The sequence below is a fragment of the Equus przewalskii genome, chromosome 32, assembly GCF_037783145.1.
Source record: "Equus przewalskii isolate Varuska chromosome 32, EquPr2, whole genome shotgun sequence".
NCBI lineage: Eukaryota > Metazoa > Chordata > Mammalia > Perissodactyla > Equidae > Equus > Equus przewalskii.
The window spans coordinates 12,717,102-12,739,078 of NC_091862.1; the positions used below are offsets into that span (position 1 = coordinate 12,717,102).

Sequence of the window (21,977 nt, forward strand, 5' to 3'; positions counted from 1 at the left end):
AATTTGTTCTATTATCTTCGTTGTATAGATGAAGCAGCAGGAGCGAGGACACTAAATGATTTGGCCAGTGTCACACAGCAGCAGAACCAGAACACAGAATCAGACCACTGTGACTTTAACTTCTAGCCTTGCTCATGATTTTGGTTATTGGTTTGCTTTTCCTTATAGAGCCATAAGCTATTTTCTAGTCTTTGTCCAGAATGTAGATGATTATATGTAACATAATGATTATTATATATTATCGTCACACACCTCACACTACCAGCAGCCTTAGTGAACGAAAGGACCTTTCTGATCATCAGCAAGACAAGTTCACCCTGTCTATTGCTAGTCTAGATTTAAAGGAAGTTTTTTGCCTTCTTAGCCTTTTAAATTATAACTGTTTTTAGGTTTTACCATGTGTCAATTAAAATCAGGCGGTACCACTTTGTTTTCAGAAAAAAAAGTCTCAAAAGAACAAGTAATACAAGGAAAGGTAATAAAGCGAATGTGTTGTTGGTGGCATTTAACTTACTTTAAGTTCTACTTAAAGCTTCTTCAACAGATAAATCATAAGAGGGCAGAGGAAGTATCTACAGTTTAAAAAAGTATTGAAAGAGAGACTCAATATTTTTAGATGGGCAAGATTAAACTTTCAAATCTGGAGATGCACATATGGGTAATAACGCGATTAAAAGGTAAACGCGAGAAGCTGATTCCCACAGAAGTTCAGACGTGGTTGTTCCCGGTGGAGCAGAGGGTCTGTGACCGGGGTGGGCTAGAGAGAAGGGGCTTCTGGGGGTAGCAGTAAAGTTCTATTTCTTGCCTTGGGTGGTGCTCCCCTTACAGTAATTCATTAAGCCATGCCCTTGATTTGTGTGGCTTTCTGTATTTGTGGACTTTTTTTTTTCTTTCAAACTAAAGGGATATACATAAAGAAATCATTTTTTTGAAATAGAGAACTAACAATACGATGACGAGTTGTTATTTCCAGGTGTAGTAGGACAAAAAGAGTGGAAATGAAAGGCGATGGTCCCTTCATTTGTCATACAAAAGGCTGGATTTTGAGAGCCTAGGGCACAGAGCACGCTGCGTCAATCACTGAGTGGTCTTCGGTAGTATCTGGCCCCTTCCGTCTAAGAATGTGTTCAAATTGGTTTTGATGGCAAATAAGTCTAATCTATTGTCCCAGCAGATGGAGGTTTTATTAGCTTCGGAACTGCATTTGAAAATGTATCATATCCAAAATGCACAAGTTCTCCAGCTTTATTTCTTGCTTCTAGGTTTTAAGTTCAGAGCATCCCAAAATTTCCTCCTCCAACTGGAACAGTCAAGATAAACCCCAGGTAAATTCTCCTAAACAAACCAGGGCCAGCAGTCCCATTTACTGCAGGATACGTGGCTCCCACTGGCCTCTACTGTAAGTCCTGGCCTCGCTCCGCGGGCGAGAACACAAAGCATCCTGCAGAGGACGCAGGCCGTGGGGACGAGATTTCAGTTCTCCTGAGCCTAACTTCACTCCTTTTTCCGTAGCTGAATAAAATACTTTTCCCTTTCTCTGTTTATTTGCACAGAGGGTTGTTTAACACAGGAGCACAAAGAGTGGAGGGAAAGTCACAGCGACGTGGACTGGAAGGATTTCCAATCACAATAAACACACCCAAAGAGAGAGGAAGATGGTAAGCGATATATTTCCTCTCTGACATTCTTTAAAATAAATGCACAGCCCTGGAGGGGGCAGCCTGACATGTGACGCTGGATGGATAAGTGTGGAGAAGCACAGATCTTTGTACACTACCTACGCCATGCCCAGGCCCCATTCCAGACCACAATTTGGCAAATGGGTCCCAAGGGCCTGCGTATCTGGAGATTGTCTGCAATACAGCCATCGGGGCTGCTTAGAAATCAACAAGACTCCTTTCCCTTCGGTTAGCCTTCGGCAGTCTGGCATGCAAGAAGATGCTCTTTCTTCTCTGACACATTCTGCAGAGCCTCCTGCATCCCCCAAGCTGAGTCTCGGGCCACTGAGAAATGCTGTGATAGGTGTCTAATCTATCCCCCAGCCACAGCAGGCACAGCCGAGAGCAGGCCCAACCTATATTCTGGTCCATCACGTTTTGAAGCGATTTCCCCCGAAGCAGATGAGCAAAATCCACACAAATTTTAAAGCAACATATGATTGCTGTGAAAGAATATAAGGAAGTGTATTTTCTTCAGCCACTTCTACGAATCCATCCCTTCTTATGGCCAAATCCACATGTCATTCTGCATTACTCACTTTGAACAAGACACAGAAACACCGAGCACTACGGCATGGGACACATCACACACTAGGAAGCCTTAAAACATAGCCACCCATAAAAAGCTGGCTTCTCCCGTTGCTGTCAGAGGGGAGCACAGGCGCATAACCTTGCAATTCCTTCAAAAAGAGAAAAATCTCTCTTATTTTCAACATGAAATGACACCCCCTACCCAACACACATCTAACACCAACGATCTGCCCATGGAAAGGCTCCTCTCAGATGATTACACCTCACAAGTCTATCCGGTTCCCATCCGAAACAGTCTGTGAACATGTTGAGCTGAAGGATAAGAGGGACATATGGTAGCTTTATGGGATGACCTGTTGCTATTATTAGTGCTGTCCCCTAGAATTGTGCAGTGTACAACCTGTGAGGCCACATGTGGCAGCCTGATTATACTTGTAACGTCATAATATATTCTTTACTTGTGTATTTGCATATTATGTATATTATAAAAGCAATATGTATATTACACATTTTACATCAATCAGTTCCTTCTATCACTTGTCCATGTAAATCTTATTGATTAGTCAACTCTTATTCACTAAGTTTCATTATTTTAAACCAACATCGATAAGTTAATTATGTTTAGTGCCAAGTGTTAGGATCTCTTTTTCTTCTAATCTTTGAGTATAAATCTCCTTGAAAGTCAGACTTAGTTTCACCTGAGTCAACAGTGATCTTTGATTTTCTCCCCTCCCATTCCATTGGTCTCCAGAAATTGAGGCTGGATTCTAATTCTACCTTAAAAATAAATCTCAAGTCTCTACCCTCTCAGGCCTTCTAATATTTCCTCCGGACCATTACAATAGTTTTCTTGCTGGCCTTCCAACTTCCAGTCTCTCCCAAATCAGTCAATCAGTCACATTATAGCCAGAATTGCTTCCTCAAATACAAATGGGTTTAGATCACTCCTCTGTTTTAGAAACTTTAATGGCTCTATATTCCCCAACAGATAAAGTCCAAACAAATCACTGTGGTATACGATGAGTTTATAGTCCAATCAGCTCATAAGTCGGGGCGAAAATGACTTCCAATGCCAACCAACATCGATTCATGCATCCATTCAATCACAATCCACTGGACCCTCTTAAAAACACAGTGGGATTCAGCAAGCCTGAAGAAAATTGGTAAAACCCAGATCTTAGGGTGCAAACACTTCAGCAGGTGACTGAGATTTGGCCCCAGTCTGGAGTACCAGTCTCAGATCCAGTGAATCCCCATTCACCCATTTCTCCTGTATTCCAAACTTATTGAATTTTTCGTTACCTAAAAATGTGCCAGGTTCTTTGATACCTGCATATCTTTACTTCATCTCCAGTGCTTGGAATGCCTTCCCTGAGTCTCTGCCCCGTGAACCCCTATTCACCCTTCAAGATTCTGCCCAATATCCCCATCTCTGTAAGGCCTTCCCTGATACTCCAAGGCAGAATTATTTGCTCTTTTTTTAGTGCTGCCTGTTCTTGGTTTACACCACTCTGGTAGCAGATTCTTGTATTGTGCTGCAATCATTTGTTTGTCTGTGCTTTCTGCTACATTGAGGGCAGGCTCTGTACTTTAAGGGGTCATGGTTTCTTCAGTTCCTCCCCTGCCATTTGGCACACAGTAGATTACGAACTAATTGAAGAGTGGTAAAGGTCAGCAAAGGAAAACTAGGTCCCCAGAGTGGGGGCCTGAGCCAAATCCCATCTAAAGCACTCACTCTTTTGGGGATGCACAAGCCCTGCCTTGCTCCTGTGAGCCTGTCTCCTTTCTAGTATGGACAAAGATGGTCTCCTTGTGGCTGAGCCCAGCCCAGGCTCCAAAGAGCTGTGGTTTCAATGGGGGAGGCAGTGGGGTAGCAACAGGGAAAGGATGCACCTTCCTATGGACGAAGTTGATTCTTTGGGCCGCCCCGCAGTAAGAGATCCCCTGCAGCTCATTCCAGTATCTCTCACTTCTTTTGAGTTTGGGAACTAACAATCTGGACTCCAGGAAAGTATTTCTAGAAGTGGCTAACTTTGTGGCCAATATGTTAAGGCCACTGGAGTAAATATGAAAGAGGAAATGAGGAATCCATATTTGAAATTACGGTCATGTGCTGAATAACAACATTTTGGTCAATGATGGACCGCATATACGATAGTGGTCCCATAAGATTAGTGCCATATAGCCTAGATGTGGAGCAGGCTATGCCATCTAGGTTGGTGTAAGTACACTCTATGATGTTCGCACAACGACGAAATCGCCTAATGACACATTTCTCAGAATGTATCCCCCTGATTACATGACTTAAGACTGTAGGTACAAATGACCTTCCTTCCTCTCTCCCCTCCTTCCTTCCTAAATGTGGAGAAATTAGCTTGTATGACTGGCAGATGTCATTTTTACGTATTTGAACACATTATTAAACAGTCCATTTTTAAAAAAATCCATTTCAACCAAGTTAAATGAATTTTAGAATCAATTTAGCCTTTATCCCACCAAAGAGGGTAAGACGTGGAAGCTGCCCTCAAGAAATTCATAATCTAGTGGCTACGTTTAGTTCATTGATAGTCTTGCCATTTCCCCCAGAGTGAGACATTTCAGTCCATAGATAGTTATTATGGAGGAACTTTAATTAATTAGTTAATTAATTAACTTTCCCACAATCCCCTGTAGGCTAAAACTGGTGGTTTTCCCAAGAAAAATTACTGAGCCAAAGCCCAAACAATAGAAAAATAGACCAGAGCGTATATATCTGCACATGAATATTCATAAACACTCACAAAGAGGTGGTGAACGTGGACACAGACATTTGCTGCCCAGATCAGCCGAGGGGCAGTAGGACAGCTGGAAATTGCTGCTGCTCGCCAGGCCCAAGGCAGCCGTGGTGGGAGGTGTGGTTTCCTCCCCAGCAATTGGGATCCCACAGCTCACCCTTCCCACGACCCTGGGTGCTCCCAGGTCACTCTGCCTCCTTTTCATGGATACTGGGTGAGGAGAATCTTCCAGGCCTGATCCACCCCTTGGCCTGCTCCTTTAGTGGGTTCACTTCCTGACACTCCCATCTCACCAGCCTTGAAATGGTCTGATGTGATCACAGGACAGGCTCCAGAAAACCGAGTGTCTTCTCTACTCCTTATTACACTAACTCCATCTGCTCTCTTCTGGGAGGTCACAGCAGCCCTATTTGTAGGGCCTGTGACATGAGCACATTTTGTGTCCTGAAGCCTTCAGCAAACCTCAGGAAGTCAGCTCTGCGGGGTGTATCTTCATTTCACAAAAAAACAGAAAGCTGGGGGCCAGCCCGGTGGCACAGCAGTTAAGTTTGCACATTCCGCTTCAGTTGCCCAGGGTTCGTCGGTTCAGATCCCAGGTGCGGACCTACACACCGCTTGTCAAGCCATGTTGTGGCAGGTGTCCCACATATAAAGTAGAGGAAGATGGGCACGGATATTAGCTCAGGGCTCATCTTCCTCAAAAAAAAAAAAAAAAAGAGAGAAAGCTGGAATTCAGAGTGGCTTACGCAAAAGATAGTCAGTCAAAGCCATTCGGGTAAATTCTGAAGAAAACCAAAGGTATGCTGTTCAAGTTTGAGAAAAGCACATTCCAGAGGGGTAGTTTTCCCCTCTGCACAGCCGAGGCCCATCTGAAGCAAAATTTGCTTCCCATTTTTTTACTGAATGAAGTAAGAGCATCACTTTTGAATTCACTATGTAAAGTTACCCTCAGAGAAACAAGAAGCCCAGCTGAATAAAGTCTGGATAGGAAAGGAGAAGCTTCCAAACTACCAATCTGCCATCTCCAAAGCCCGCAGCCTTTCAAACTGAACACAATGTCTGCCCAGAGAGCAATTTCGTCTCTTGGAGACAAGCCTGTACTTAGGCAGGAAAAAAGGAACAAGGTGCGCACATCAGCATCAGTTTCAACTTCCAAAGGAGTATAATCACTGTTTCTGGAAACTTTCTCCTTTCAGATAAACAACTGGGTCCCCAGGTTGAAGATGAGTCACGTCGTCCCACCCCTAGAGCTCCCCAAACCACACATTCCTCTCGCCATTCGCATACATCCTAACCTAAACCAGGGCCACTTATAAAAGGGCTCGTGTTTAACTTGATTCTATTTAATTCCAGTGCTTTCTTCCAGCTACCCAGTCTGTACGTAATTAAAATCACATTGCAGCAAACATTGAATGGAATGAAAAGTTTTACCATATGTATACAATTGACTAGCTGTAGAATTTGGCATGTCTACCATGATCCCATTAAGCAGGGCGAGCCTGGCTTATTTTGGAGTATACATTATATGTTTTGGATCAGTTGTGCTTTTCACTTCTGCTAATGCCGTCCACGACGCTTAACCCTTTGTCAACAGCCACGACGATGTGTTCCTGCATTTCCACAATGAGGACCGCAGCACCCTAGCTCAAAAACTATTTGGCTTGTGGAAGAAAGTTCCTTGGAAAAATTTCTATTTTCGCAATCAAAATTAGCTTTCTCAGTCTTGACAAAGGCTGGGCAGATACCATCAGAGCCTCCAGGATCAAGTGGAACCAAATGGAGAAAATGCAGAAGGAATCATGGCTTCCAAATCCTTAAGGCACAGGGCATTCTTTGAAGCTTGAAAGAAGTAATTTTAGGACAAAAAGAGGAAGTACTGTGCTACTCTAGATAACAAAAATATGAAACTGATGTTCCAAGAGGTAGCAGATACAATTCAAACAGATTCAAGAGGAGTTAGCAGAGGTCAGGCTGACAGATCCGCCTTTGAGGGACATTCCTGACATTCTGAGAGACACAGAGAGGGGGAAGATATCTCTCCACCTTATCACACTGCTGCTCCACCCACCCTCCCTGCACAACCACGAAACGCCTGAGGCCTTTGTCAGAGGAAGCATTCTGGGTTGGACGGGCCTCTGGTCTGACTCTCTGGGTCGCACTCTTCAGACTTGACAGAATTTGTAGTTAACAGAGCTGTAAAGTCGCAATTTTGCTTTAAGACATTCTTCCATATAGATTTCAGATTGAGTTGAAGTCTCTCAACATGTGACACGAAGAAACACATGTTCTTAATCTGTGGGTTTAAAATTGTTTTAGAATTACATCAATGAGACATATCCTCCAAAGGAGAATCAGGCCACCAGCCCTCAAACACGAGAGTGTAAGAGCAACACAGGATAACAGGACTTCCCAGCCTCATGTCTGACAACAAATCAGTTGTTAAAATTCTTTAAAAAGGGACTTTCATCAAGAGTTTAAAAAGAAAAATAGGAGCTTTGGAATCCAGCGGGTATTAGTTTGCTGCTGGAGGCAGGAGTCCCGCTCAGCCGCTCTGAGGAAAGAGTGAAGGCAGGGTACCCAGCACCCCTAGCAAAGAGAGGCAGAGAAACAAGTGTCCTCGATTCATCCATCAGATCAAGTTCCCAAAATAGAACTCGAATCCTGGCTTCTTGTACCGAATACGAAGCTACGGAATGTTAAGATCAGAAAACTACCAAACGGATCTGAAGAATTCATCCCTTAAAACGGGAAGGTGTCGTGAAGTGTTGAGACAAGAATTTTGTACTTAAAACTGGGGTACGTGGTAAGTCATGAAAAATATGATGGTTGACCAGTCAAGTGAAAGAGGAAATAGAAAAAAGGGAAGTAGGAAGATGCTATAGTAGGAATAAGGGCCTGAAATTAGGGAAAAGAAAAACAGGTAATGAGATGAGACCGCTAAGTGGGAAGAAGAGTTCCAGATTGCAACAAGACTGGGAAATAATAACCAACCACTGTGCGGCCATCTGTGAGGTCTTCCGCTTGTGTCAACCTCTCCCCTGTAGTGTGTTCTCCTCACACGACTTCACGGGGCAGGCAGGAAAGGATGAAACTCCCCAGTCTACAGATGGGGAGAGTGAGGTTCAGAAAAGACTCATTTGCCCAAGGTCACAAAGTGAATAACCAGGGACCTCCTTCACTCGTCTTACGGTCTTTCTCCATTAAAGCGCCATGATTCCTGACTTGTCAAATGATTTGAAGGAAAAAGGGAAGACAAGTCTTTCCCCTTTCCTACATCTATCATATAAAAATAAATGGGCTCCGTATGTCTTTTTCCCCTTTGGAAGACGTAACGAAATCACAAGAAGAGAAGTAACTAATGTAGAGGATGTATCAGATTATTTCTGAAATGATACCATAATTCTCCCCCTGCCCTCCCATTCATTATCTGAACAGTAATAAAAGGGGAAACGGCAGGGTCTTTCAGGAGGCTGGAGGGAAAATTCGTTCCTTCACGTTCCATTTCTTTCACTAAAAACAAAATGGAAAAATGCCATATTGCATTTAGGGAACCTGCCACTGGGACCAGTGACGATTTAAGGGGCAAAAAAGGTTTTCTTTGGCATCAGGTAGAGTTACCAGCCTATCTGAGGAAACCAGATGGAAAGAACAATAGATGCAAAATGTACTGTACAAAAGAAACAAATACTGCATTTATCACAATCTTGATTCTAAAAATAAAAGAATTGACTGGGGAACCTGAGTGTCTCAGGGCAGAGCGGGTCGAATGATTCATAGACTAGCCTGAGTATTCAGTCTTCTCTCTTTTACATGGCTTGGTCCCTAGTGTTTTTCTGACTGTCCTGCTCTGGGTGGGATTTTGTGTAACGTGTGTTACTGGTCCACAGATGAAAGCCCAGTGGAAACCAGCTCCCTCTATTCAATACATTTTAGGACTTCTTCCCCTTGCCTAACAAAATATAATATTTTGATCTTGGATATTTCCTCCAAGTCATCAGACATGTGCAATTCTTTAATTTGGCTTCTTGGTTCAACTTAAGCTTGTATGTCCCCCACACCCGCCCCATTGTATAGAGTTGGATAATAGCCTATCTTCTATTTTCTAGCTCCTCTTAACTTAGAAACTAAGAGAATAAGGCTTAAACTGAACTAGGAAAATATTAACTTAGAAATAAGAATTACTTCCAGACCAGAACGGAGGGTCCAGTGTCCACAACCACACGAACCTTAACTGACACAGAAACATAAGATGTTTAACCTAAATAACCACTCTGAATTATCCTGATGGAGTGTCCACAACTTTTGAATCCTTTATTTCTACAGGCTGGGAAAACTGTTAGTTTGGATCCCTGCAGGAAATTGAAAAATTCCCTTCTCAAGAGTTGGTTAGGCTGGGAATTGATAAGTGAGAGGGTGAGAGGGAACTCTGCCTGGAGCCCAGAGAATCAGTCTTCTCCTTGTGCTGCGATAATCCTACAAAGCGGCTCCCGGCACAACACAGTCCCGTCTTGAAGTGGGTGGCTGTGAGATAGTGGATCTTTGACTTTAAGCATCACTTAGCTATAGAGGCACAACTCCAATCTCAAGCTCAAGGGCTCATCAACATAATCAAACACAGAGCACAAGGACCCTCCAGGGACCTCATTTCTCTGACGGCCTGGTATTCTAGTAGTTATGAAATGCTCCTTGGAGGAAGGGGCTCACCTTATTCGGGCAGAAGCAATTTACTCTGCTCGCTAGAAACTCATCCTGTCCAGACTACAGCGTTGATCTCAAGTGTGTGAGTGAAGAGGAAGTCCTCTAGCTCATCTGCCAAGGTAAAGACCTCAGGTTCACGCTCACAGCAATTATAATCAATCTCAAGATGTCTTTCGGGGAACAAAGGATGCCGAGACAGCTGCTTCTTCATTAGCCAAGAAAATTAAATAGAAACCTATGGTGAGCAGAGCACCCATTGGCAGATGTCAGCTCAGTTCTCCCAGTGGATGGCCAGTCTAGATGAATGGAAATGCTTTTTTGTCTGGTTGTTCTATCAATTACTGACAGAGGGATGTTAAAATTGCCAACTATGATTGTGGGTTTGTCTATTACTCCCTTAAATTCTGTCAATATTTGTTTCATGTATTTTAAGCTTTATTACTACATGTATACAGATTTAGGATTGTGATGTGTTCCTGGAGGATTATCCCTTGTATCTGGTATTATTCATCACCCTGAAGTCTGTTTTATCTTATATTTATGTGGCCACTCCAGCTCTCTAAAGCAGACTGTTTATATGACATACTACTCCACCTTTTTACCTTCCACCTACTTGCGTTTGTATTTAAAGGCAGCATATCATTGGGTCTTTCTTTTTCTCCAGCCTTATAGTCTCTGCCTTTAATGTGGAGTGTTTAGTCCCTTTACATTTAATGTTAACTATTGAGGTGGCTGAATTGACGTCTGCTACTCTGAATTATTTTTTGTTTGTGCCATCTGTTTTTAAAATTTTTTCTGCTCCTCCTTTCTCACCTCTTTCTGGGATAACTACATAGTTTTTAGAATTCCATTCTCATTTCCCTTCTGCCTTTTTAACTGTGTCTCTCTGCATTTTCTTCAGAAGTTCTGAACGAATATGATTTTATAAAGGACAAAAACAAACACCCTAATACCCTCTGCCTCAAGATGCTGCATCAATCCATCAAGCTATGTAATCAGTTACTGAGGTGAGCAGGGAAACTTGCCCCCACCTTCTGACCATGCCACCCCCGCAGCCCCATCCAAGTCCTGAACAGCAGGGGAAGGCAATGCTCTCTGCCTTCTTAAGAGCCCAGCTGGAGCTACGATTCTACATACTAAAAGAATATAGCAGCTTTTCTTTAGGTTCTCTTTACAGCAATTTTTATAGAATCTACACTCCTGGATCTTCATGACCTCCCCCCTAAGAATTCAAATTCCTGAACTTCTATTTTGTTTCTTCATGTTTCTTCCATGAACTTCCGCTCTATTCATATCATGTTGCAAGTCATTCTCTGAAAATATGTCTTAAAACCAGGTTTCAGGCCTGAGAGAACTGAATAAACCTAAGGCTTGCATGGAGCTCCCTCTTGAGGCAGCCTTTACAAAGATGTTGAAAACTGCATTTGCATGAATTGGTGGTAGCAGTCCCAGCTTCAGGAGCTAATAAAATTAATCCAGAAGATAAACTGGCTAATTTATGGACGTAAATATCTTCTTCTTAGAAGGAATTCTAACTTCTTAAAAGACAAGATGACCTCCAGCAGAAAAATAAACAGCGCCTCCCTAAAGGCATTCCCTAAATAGAAAATAATAAAAAGTTGGACATACTTTGACAGCCAGAAAGATAAATGTGATTTCAGAATCCTGGTGCTCTTGTTAGTTTTAGATATTGTTCCTTACCTTGGAGAAAGGCAAGCTTTCTCCAGAAAGACAGGTGGTGAGTGTGGGTTTGTGTGTGTCACACACTGGGTCTAGAGAGAGACTTCTGAGTCAGAGGGACCAGGGTTTGGACACTGACTGTCACTTCTCAGCTTGACTTTGGGGAAGTTTTTAAATCCCCTTAAGACATCTGCAAAATGGGAGTGATAGAATCTACTTCAAAGGGTGCAGAGAGAGGGCCCTTAGCACAGGGCCCAGTGCACAGAAAGTGTGTGTTGAGTGCTCTTATTATTTACTGTCACTCCTATTATTTACCATTATTATTAAATGTATACACTTACACATTTATAAGACTCTTAGATGAGGAGCAGGACATTATTTAAAAAAAAAATCACCAAGATGCTTCCAGCATCCCTAATTATTGCACGCTTTCCACATTAGCTAAGAAAAAAATTTTTTTTCTAAGTTTTTCACCATCATTGGGGACATCATCTGCTGAATTAAAACAATGACAACCGTGAACTTCTTTAAGGCAGTGTGCCGACGACACTTGAACAAGCACCATCAATTTGGTGGAAGAGTCAGTTAAATCGCTCGCTCGATTTTCAGAGCTTAACCAAACATATTGACGTGGGCATGGCACTGGATCTCCTCAAGCTGTGGGGAGGCTGCCTTCCTGACACGATGCTGGAAAGGTGGAAGGAACATTTTCTACTTGGGATTTGTGACGTTGTCCCAAATTCCCTCCCACTCCAGCCTGGCCTCAGTATCGAGGTGATGCATCCTCTTCAGTAAACGCAGCCGCCAATGGGACACGCTGCGAACTTGTGCGTCAGCCCCCAGCCGCCTCTTTGTTTTTGTGCGTTTGTTTACTTGTTTGTTTTAGGTCTCCACCTCTGCCCACATATTCAAACAGCAGACAAAGCTGGGAAACTGGCAGAAAAGTCTGCAAGCTTTGAACAGCCTTGGAGAAACAGGAAAGAAAAGGAGGCAGGCAGATAACGATCTCAGTTTCCAACAGATAAAATGGTGGGTGCTGGGAAAACACCCACGGAGGCAAATCGACTGGGGGAAAGACTGACGGACAAAACAAGATCAGAGAGTCAGGAGTCTGGAAGGCCCACTGGGACACTGTGGAGATAGCTTTGCAAGATGCCCAGGCACTTCCAAGGGGCAGGCCCCAGCACCAGAGAGTGCTCAGGCTCACGGCCCAACAGGTACAAATGGGGCACATGGGCATACGGAGCCTTAGGACAAACACTGAATGTTCTTGTAGAGCCTCAATTTCATTTAAAGACCGCGAGGAGCTGTCGTCAGAGAGTGAAGTAGCTGGATATGGTACAAACCATGACTTGCATCTTGAAACAAACCTACGTGTGGAACAGAGCGTAAGGTTTGTGCAAGTTTTTATGATTCCACATGAGTTTTCTGATAAAACAAGGTTATTTCAATGCTTGTGATGGACCACTGCTGTGCCCTCGGCTCCCAGAGGATGGAGATTTTCTTTTTCTCCTTTGCCATTAATGGCGCATGGATAGGAAAAAATGAGACGCGCTGCTCTAAGAACATCAAGAAAATGTCACATATTCCAGGCAGGGTTTCGTGAAACCTTTCTCAGGATCGTCCTGTTGGCCATTCAAAGTGCCTCTGACATGCAATCTTTACTTGGGGAACAGGAGTGCTTGGAAGATGTGCAGAACCTTCCAGAAGGCTCCAGATGTTGTCCCCCATGGAGGATCGCAACTCCCCTGATGTCTCTCATCACAGAGCAGGCCGCTGACCCTGCGGCCCAGCCTGGCTCCCCAGGTTTTAAAGGTGAGAGACTTCAGGTGTGTCAGGAAGTGGGATAGAGGGAAGCAGCGCACCCAGGGATGGGCTGGATGTTTTTTCCTGTGAAGGATGAGCTGCGACAGGGGACAGTCTGTGTACTCTCTCACCTCCCTCTTAGGACCTAGAAAAGCCTGGGAAGGTCCCAAAGGTGAACACAGAAGCCACGCATCACATTTTCCAACAGCCTCACTGTGACATCTTTTCAAATCTTGATACACCCTAGAGGGAAAACTCAAAAGGGAAGGTGGCAAGTGGGAAGCTTTCAAAATCAGGAACATGTTACTTAAAGCTTTCAACGCCGGCCTTTTCTCCTGCAGTATCGTGGCCACCGTGAGCTGTTTCCATCAGGACTGCCAATAAATCCTGTGGAAATGTTTGTGGTTTCGTGAATAGAGACGACAGTGTGTGTGCACACGTGTGTCTGCGTGTGTGTTAAAAGGAATAAATACCCTGCAGTTCAAAAGCACCCGTAGGGAAGTCTCAAGTTCTGTTTTTTAAAAAATATTAACTTTCTGGGGCCGGCCCTGTGACTGAGTGGTTAAAGTTCCTCATGCTCCACTTTGGCAGCCTGGGTTCATGGTTGTGGATCCTGGGCGTGGACCTACTCTACTGTCAGCCATGCTGTGGAGGCATCCCACATACAAAAAATAGAGGAAGATTGGCAACGGATGCTAGTTCAGGGCAAATCTTCCTCACCAAGAAAAATAAGAAGAAGAAGAATAAAACATTAACTTTCAGTCATAATAGCTCACAAACTATGAAATAGGTAAATTTAATCATCCCCATTTTCTGATAAGAAGACAGGCACTACTGATTACTAATGTGAGTATTCTTCCTACTGATGTCCAACTCCATAGGGCTTATTCAAGTCAGATACCTGTTTAAAGTCGGTGGAAATCTAGTCTGAGAGTAAAGATTTCAGATCAAGGTCACCTTTCCATATTTAAGTTTTAAAAAGCAAATGTTTTAAAATGGAGTGTCTATTTTGGTACAGAAAGAACTAAGATCACAAACAAAAAACATTTGGTCCCCAGTTCTCATTTGCTTATTGCGTCCCAGTGTTGTGTTCTCATCACACTGTGTCTGAGTGGACTGGTCAAACTGGACAACACGGAGGGGTGAGGGAGTCAGATGGAGTGGGCAACAGCAGGAGTCGCGTGGGGACTGAAGGGAATCCCCTCCTCCATGGGCAGGAGAAGCAGCAGCAGTGAGTTTGCGAGTGCCAAGGGTCACATGCCTGAGGGCAACAGGAGCCTGGCTAGATGCTGTGGTCAAATGCTGCTGAAGCCACTGCAGTCAAGAGTCTAGACTCTTAGAAGCCTGAATCTAGAATCTAGAAGCCTGAGCCCATGCCTTGAGCCTGGACCCTCCCATAGGGCCACCAAGAGCCATCTATGTCCCGCCTGCAGGTTTCAGGGATGGAAACCCACTCCCTCCTTACACCGCTCTCTTTTTCCCTTATGAGCGGACACACAGCATTCACAGGGTCTTCCCAGCCCTGCCTTGCATGCCTCACCCCTGTCCTTTCCTCCTCTGCCGATTCCATCCTGGCTCTTAGAAGGGACCTGGTGGGTTCCTGAGGTAACAACTCCCACTTACTGAGTCATCTTGATGCCCCTAGCACTGTGCTAATGGCCCACTTCATCTGACGAACCCTTACAAGATCTACCATCTCTGCTTTCCGCTTAGCTCACCCCTGACCAGTGGATCCACAGCCTTCCCCGCCCTCTCATCCCCCTGGCTCTTCAAGAGCCCAGACGACTACCACAGGGTCCTTTGCTTTGACAACTACTTTCTCCATCTAGGAAAATGGCACGGCACCCACCCAGTCAGAAATCTGTCAGTCGTCTTTGACTCCTGCCGCCCCCACAGTCTCCTATCTGCTTCTGGGTACTTTTGCCATAAGCATCTTTGCCATAAGCATCTTTGCAGCAAGTATTTTTGCTGCATTTCTGTCACATAACTAATTGGCCATAAGGCAATTTTTCCGTAAAAGATAAAATAACTGGTTGACAGTTTGGTTTCATTTCTCCATTCACACAGTGCTCCCATTTTTATATTATATAAATCTTAGCTCCACATTTCCCATAGAACTTCAGAATGTCTAACAGACATGCGACAGTATGCCACGAACTGACAGCGTAGAAGGCTTTCGTGGTGCAATACAAAGCTCAGTTACAAACACGCATAGTAGTATTTGTAAACCGATACCTCTCTTAATGAAGGAAGAAATTTTAGCGAAAAATAAAAGTGTGACAGATGCTGAACGAGATGAATCTACAAGCAAAAAAGACATATACTACTATGAATGAGACACTTCGAAGACAAGCGCTTAGGTACAACCCACAGAATAAAATCAATTATTTGCGCAGTATTGTCATCAATCTACACACATTTTTAATATATTCAAATATTTCGTGCTTCGCAATAAGGTCTTTTCAATTTTGTTATTCAGTTTTCATGACTTTTTGGTGTCCTTTTTTATTTTTCATGATTTTATATTTCATGGCAAAACTGCCTCATGGGCAACTAGTTATGCGGCGAAAATGTCTGTGGCAAAGATGCTTGCAATGAAAATACTGGCCACGCTCATATCCAGCCCATCAGGAAGTCCTACTGAGGCTCTATCCAAAAGTATGCACCCTCTTTTCTCATTTCTCCTTCTCTCCTGACATCTTCATGGCAGCTCCCTCGACACAGGAGGGACAGCCTCGGAGCAGTCTCTCTGCTTCCGCCTTGGCCCTCTTCAATCTTTTCTCCCCAAGGCAGCAGAAGTGATGTGATTACAACGATAACATCCTCCCACTGAACACTCCTCAGGGGCTGCCCATCGCCCTGAGATGAATACAGACTTTGGTCTCAGCTGGAATGTCGCCTCTTTTTCCGTGGCAACACTTTTCTTCCTTCTCACCCCATCCCCAAACATTCTCTCCTTCAGACTCTTGTTTACTCGCATCATTGCACTTACTACAACCGAAATTATTTTAGCCATTTCTTTGTCGCTTTGTGTCCTAGAACATACAGACCATGCGTGTCACTCACGCATTAGAACATATGTCCCCTGTGGGAAGGGTGCTTGTTCACGACTTTATCCCGGTGCCACAACAAATACTTGTTGAAGGTGGAATAAACGACCCATGTGGTACTTGAATTTTGTCCTGCTCTTCATTCCACCCACCCACCTCATTTAACTTTAAACTCAACTTTTCGGTTCTCTTGGTTTTAGTGAAACGCTCCCACTAATAGCCTTTCTGCCAGAGGAATGAGGTCAGACATCCTCTGGAGACCTTTGGCTCCTGGTTCCAAACTCCCCGAGCACCTCCCTCCAGAACTGCGGCATCAAAAGCCCGAGGTGGGATTCTGGGGCTACATTCTGTCTGGCCAAGATGCCAAGACAAGTTATCAGCAATCCTGAAGGAGGAGGAGGCCTCAGGATGACAAAGGGTTTCCAGTGATTCATTGGGTTGGACCATTTTTTTACCAACAACACATTTATCATTTCCTCTATCCAACTGCTGAAATATATGGCATCTCAGGAAAGGAAGTGGGTGGGTCCTGGCTGGGGGAACTTGCCCAAGCACATAGACGCCCTCCCCCCCTTTGCCCAGCTCCTGGCCCACTCTGGCTCTGAGCCAGGGAACCTAGCACCTCCATGTGTTGACCTGTCCTTCTCAGTCTATGTCCCAGTGATCCTGGTGGGTAGGGAGGGAAGCAGGTAGGTAGACAGATGTAGGGTTCAGCTCCCACCCCACCACTTAACCTAGCCATGAAATTGGGCGAGTCACCCCACCTTTCCAAATCCATCCCACAGATGAGAGAGAATACTTGGTAGATCTGTTGTGAGGATTAAGTGAGAAAATGTAATTAGAGTGCTTGGTATGTGCCTGGCACATAGAAAGTGCCCCACAAATAAGAGTTATTCCTTGTGCGTGTGTGTGTGTGTGTGTTCCCAGCTGGGCATATGTGAGGGATCAGGGGGAGGTAAGTGCACCTTTTCTTAGGAAAGCCCCCATACTGGTGACCTCCATCCTTGAGCCTACTTCTGCAGGAGGTTGGTCTCAATCAAGGTCAGCTATCCTAAGTGGTCCCACAACCCCTTCTAGCTGGTCATTCGCCTTGTTCTCTTCCTTAGTGGAAAGGGGAAGGGGAATTGTTCCAAAGTGACCGACCATTTGGCATTTAACCCAAGGAATTTCATTCTGGTTTTGTGGGACCATTTTATAAACTAGTTGAGGTCATTTGGATTTTTATCGAAGTCATCTGAAGGATCAGCGATCCCACTGAGTTGGAGTCCCTGTGAAGCAGATGAGTATGCTGCACCCAGGCCGTTTGTAGTATGGAAAAGGACGGGGTCCGAGTTTTCTTGGGTGACCTCTCAAGCAGTTTGGCTCCATGAAAATAATAACATTAAATCAGTTCACATCTTGATTTGCATTCCGTTATTGGAAACTGCACCAATCTTCCTACACCAGCAGGTCGATTCTCTGCAGATCGTGGAAATTTTTAAACCAAAGTTGTCAGGAAGCAAATGCATGACAGCCCAGCGAACGTGAAAGGAAAATGCCACAGGGGTGGGCCTGGTGGTGTAGTAGTTAAGTTCGTGCACTCCACTTTCGTGGCCCAGGGTTCCCAGGTTCAGATCCCGGGCACAGACCTAGCACTGCTCATCAAGCCGCACTGTGGAGGCATCCCACATAAAATAGAGGAAGACTGGCACAGATATTAGCTCAGCAACAATCTTCCTCAAGCAAAAAGAGGAAGATTGGCAACAGATGTTAGCTCAGGGCCAATCTTCCTCACCAAAAAAAAAAACGAGAGAAAATGCCATAGGCTGCCTGCTGCTTCTACAGCTGACTGATTATTCCAAGACTATAACTGAGGGCCATTTACATCCCCCTCTCTCCTCCACATCCCACTTTCCAAACATTTCTCTGTATACCAGGATAAACAGATACAAGAAGAAAATGCGACACTTAAATCAGTAATTTTTTTTCTGAAATTGACTAAAAGCAAGGTTTTCAACATTCTTGGAGGATTATAAACATGCGCGTTCTTCCTCAGTCCCTAACGGACAAACAGGCTGTGTTCAGTGGAAGGAGAAGGATGACCACGGCTTCTCCAGTAGGAGGAGCTGCTCCTCAGATGTGTATGATATGCCCATTCACTTCCTAACAGTCACGCCGGAAGATGGAAGTGCTGCCGAAGCGGCCATAAAGTACAGACGCTGCCTTTGCTCAACATTTCATGTAAACATTCTGATGGCTGGTTTGAAATGAGTAATATTCCCTCGCTGTAAGTCAGAGTCTTGTCATAGCCTTGGTTAACATACGACTGCGTTCCACCTGGCTTGAATGAAAAGATTATGACTACCTCTTCGCTGGCACAATCCTAAAATATTCAGACGATGGCATGGAATAGTCACTCAGATTCCCTCAAGAGGCACCTGCGGGGCCTGGCACGTCTGCGCAATCAGGGTCCCTTCCCACCCCGCTTCAAGCTGGGGATCCTTGGAACACAAGGCAGCACCTGTCCCCTTATGTCCAATGCCCCTGAGTTGGGCCCAGGGACTTTTAAAATCATAAGAAGGCACCTTGACCTCCTATGCCAACCTTCATCTCAGCATCTCAAAGTTCCTTGCATGTAAGTGGAAATTATTAAAACCCTCAAGGCGGAGGTCGATGTTGGTGGTCTTGCCTCAAAGATTCCCAACCAGGCCAGCGGCAGGGGCGGGGGCTGAAGGCTGTCAATCAGAAAGATGCAGTTTGTCACTTCCCTCCCCGCTTCTCCCACACGGTATAATTTGGTTACATATGCAGGGACTACAGGCTAGTTTTACCAGTGAAATCCAGAGCTGCTATTAAAAAAAAATTGATTACCCTTGATTCGCACTTCTTTTTAATGCTCCTCCAATTATCGTAAAAACGGCATTTGAAAAATGTAGAGAAACAGATTTGATAGAAAGAAATTCATTTCCTGAGACTTTGAGAAGACATGTTCCTCTACTGGAAAACTTCCTCCACTGCGGCCTTTCCCAGTTGAATTACAGTCAATAATTCACTTCTCCATCAAACACTTACTTAGCCCTTGCTGTGCGTGAAGAGCACTGTATGGACCATGAAGATCAGATCAATCTTTTGTCCTTGTGAGTACCACAGTGTGTTCAAGCAAAGAGGCCACAGGTGGGCGTGGGGCAATGAGTAACTTCTGGACACAAACACAACCAGGATGAGCCATCCTTTGGGCACCATGCTCCCTGTACTACAGCAATTACTGCCCAACATTTATTAGAAACATCTTTGTTGTAGGCAGACAGCTGAGTGCTTCATATGTAGCGATCTTATTTATTTCCATTTTAGAGATGTGAAAATGGGCTCAAGGAAGTTAAATGATGTGGCCATGGTCACAGAGCTAGTCAGTGGTAGAGAGGAAATTGAGACCACATCTGGATGACTCCAAATCCAGAACGCTTAGCCACTTACTCATAGACAAACACCCGGCATAGCAACAGCCTTCCCAGAAATGCACGTAACTCTGACTGTGTCGCTCCTTCCAGCTCAGCACAGCCTCCTTGCAAAGCTGAACTCTAAGTGGTAGATTTAAGATGAACTTGGGGCAATGGGAAAGAAAATCGATATACCATAAACCATGGAAACTGACTCGATTGTGTCAAACGGCAGCCTTCACTCATTTTTGCAATAATTTTTTCAGTTAATCAGCCATGGCTTACCTCCCACATCCTTCTGAACTCTACTCCAACAAATGTCATTTCATCAGTGAGGTCTTCCCTGATCTCTACACATAAAGCACTAACCATAGCCTCCCCCACGCTCTTTCCATTCTATCCTCCTTATCCTGCTTCATTTTTCTCTACTGCGCCTATACCCACCCAACACTATATTAATGTCACTGTCCATCTCTTCCCACTAGATTAAAAGCTCTACGAATCAGGGTCTTTGTTTTGTACATTGTTGTATTTCTGGTCTAGCGAGTGCTTGGCCCATATCAGATGCAATCTATTAAATAAATGGACACATTTGTTGAATCTGAAAATGAACAAAATGCTGTGCTCTACAGGCACGGAAGACGGAAGATGTGGAGTCCGAGCCCCTCGGCATGGCGTTTCTGCCCCCTCACGCTCAGACCAGCAATTCCTACCACATCCATACGTGGACTCTACCTCTCCTCGTGAGTTACTTACTGTTCCCTGCTAGGCGTTTTCCTGTCTCCCTGCTTTTGCTCTGGGTTCCTTACCTTGGAATCCCATTCCACCCCTACCCACAGTCAAAGCTTAAATGCCAACTCTTCCATGAATCCATCTCCATCCCTCTCCTTGCCTTCAAAACAAGTACTCTTCTCTCTGCAGCACAGCACTTTCTCCCTCTATTAAACCATTGGTGTCATCTTGCCTTGTAGGAGGTTTATGTTGGTCCTCCCAACCATCTCCAGGACAAGATTTCTGTGCCTTATTCAGCTTTTTATTCTCTTACATGGCAAGTAGAACTCTTTGCTTAGTAGGCAACTAATAAATGTTTCTAGAATAAACAAGATCCAGAGAGCATGCGGTACCAGTTTCTGCAGGGCGAGCACCAATGAGTCAAGCTTAAAGAAATGGGCAGAATGATCTTGGCAAGACATTCAAAGTTCAATGAAATGGTTACTTAACCAAATCAACTTTAAGTCTTGTCTTTTTTCTAGAAACAGTCAAAACAATCAGTCCATTTGGTCTACGATTGAACAGTATTTTCTCTGGGGTTAGAGTCCAGATTATAAATTGAAAGCTGAACTGGCATTCTGCGGCTCCCGGCATTTATGTGAGCCACACAGACCCTGAGGTACCTAGTGACATGAATACATTTGGGACTAAACATTAAGCACTCTCTGACTAACCCAATATTCCCATGATCTCGGTACTAACTGCCTGACAGCAAGAACAGCTGCAAAGGATTGAATGCTCGCTGTATCCAGGTCCCGGGCTACATGATTTGCAGACCGCATATCGCTTGTGCCTCACAAGTAACTATGTAGAGGATGCGTTCCTTCCATGACCTGCCTCACAGGGTGGTTGAGTGGCAAAGGAGACCACTAACATGGAATACAGAGAGCTCTGTAAAATGGAGCGCACTACACATTGGTGTCCAGGATGATGATGGTGACAAATTCGCTATGACCAGGGACATATGCTGTTCCCTGAGGAAGTGTCCTTGTCCGGGTGATTGAGACTGAACAAATCTCTAGGTCACACATTTCCCTGACTTGGACTCCCAAATTGTGGGCTATTAGGATTATCTTAAGTCACTAGAAGAAAACAATGAATAATGGTAGATTGTGTTTGAATATAAGAAAAGGTAAATGGGGGAAAAGATGCTTTGATTACTGTTATAAGGTTCAAGCACGGGAAAAGAGGGATAACACTGGGCATTTTTGAGTCACCACCAATGGAGGTAGGCGCCAGGTGGGACGCAATGGAGACCCGCTGGCCGTGGCCTCTGACATGTGGCTCTTACAGTCCGTCAGGTGCTAGAGAAAAACTGTGAAGCGCTGGCCACACAGATAGCCCTGAATTTAGTCTGAGCTGTGCACTACAGGAAAGCAACCTAGCGCTACGAGGTGATGTGACAGGAGGAGCTGACCTGGAAAGAGGGGTCAAGCAAGGCTCCTGAGGGGAAAGTTGTATTTGAGTAGAGACCAGAAGAATGAGGAGAAGTTGGCCAGACAAAGGCAGGGAGAGGAGAGAGACATTACAGAA

The 21,977-nt window shown here is 44.5% G+C and overlaps 1 protein-coding gene and 1 long non-coding RNA gene across 10 annotated transcripts in view; one reads left to right on the plus strand and one right to left on the minus strand.

Annotated features, from left to right (window-relative positions):
* Positions 1-21,977, minus strand: part of SCAF8 (SR-related CTD associated factor 8) — a 210,728-nt gene that overhangs the window by 38,933 nt on the left and 149,818 nt on the right. The gene's annotated exons all lie outside the window — the stretch shown is intronic.
* On the plus strand, positions 1,261-20,787 carry LOC139080798 (uncharacterized). Its single transcript, XR_011535591.1, has 4 exons — positions 1,261-1,325; positions 1,554-1,658; positions 20,306-20,416; positions 20,645-20,787. It is a non-coding gene; the product is annotated as an uncharacterized lncRNA (long non-coding RNA).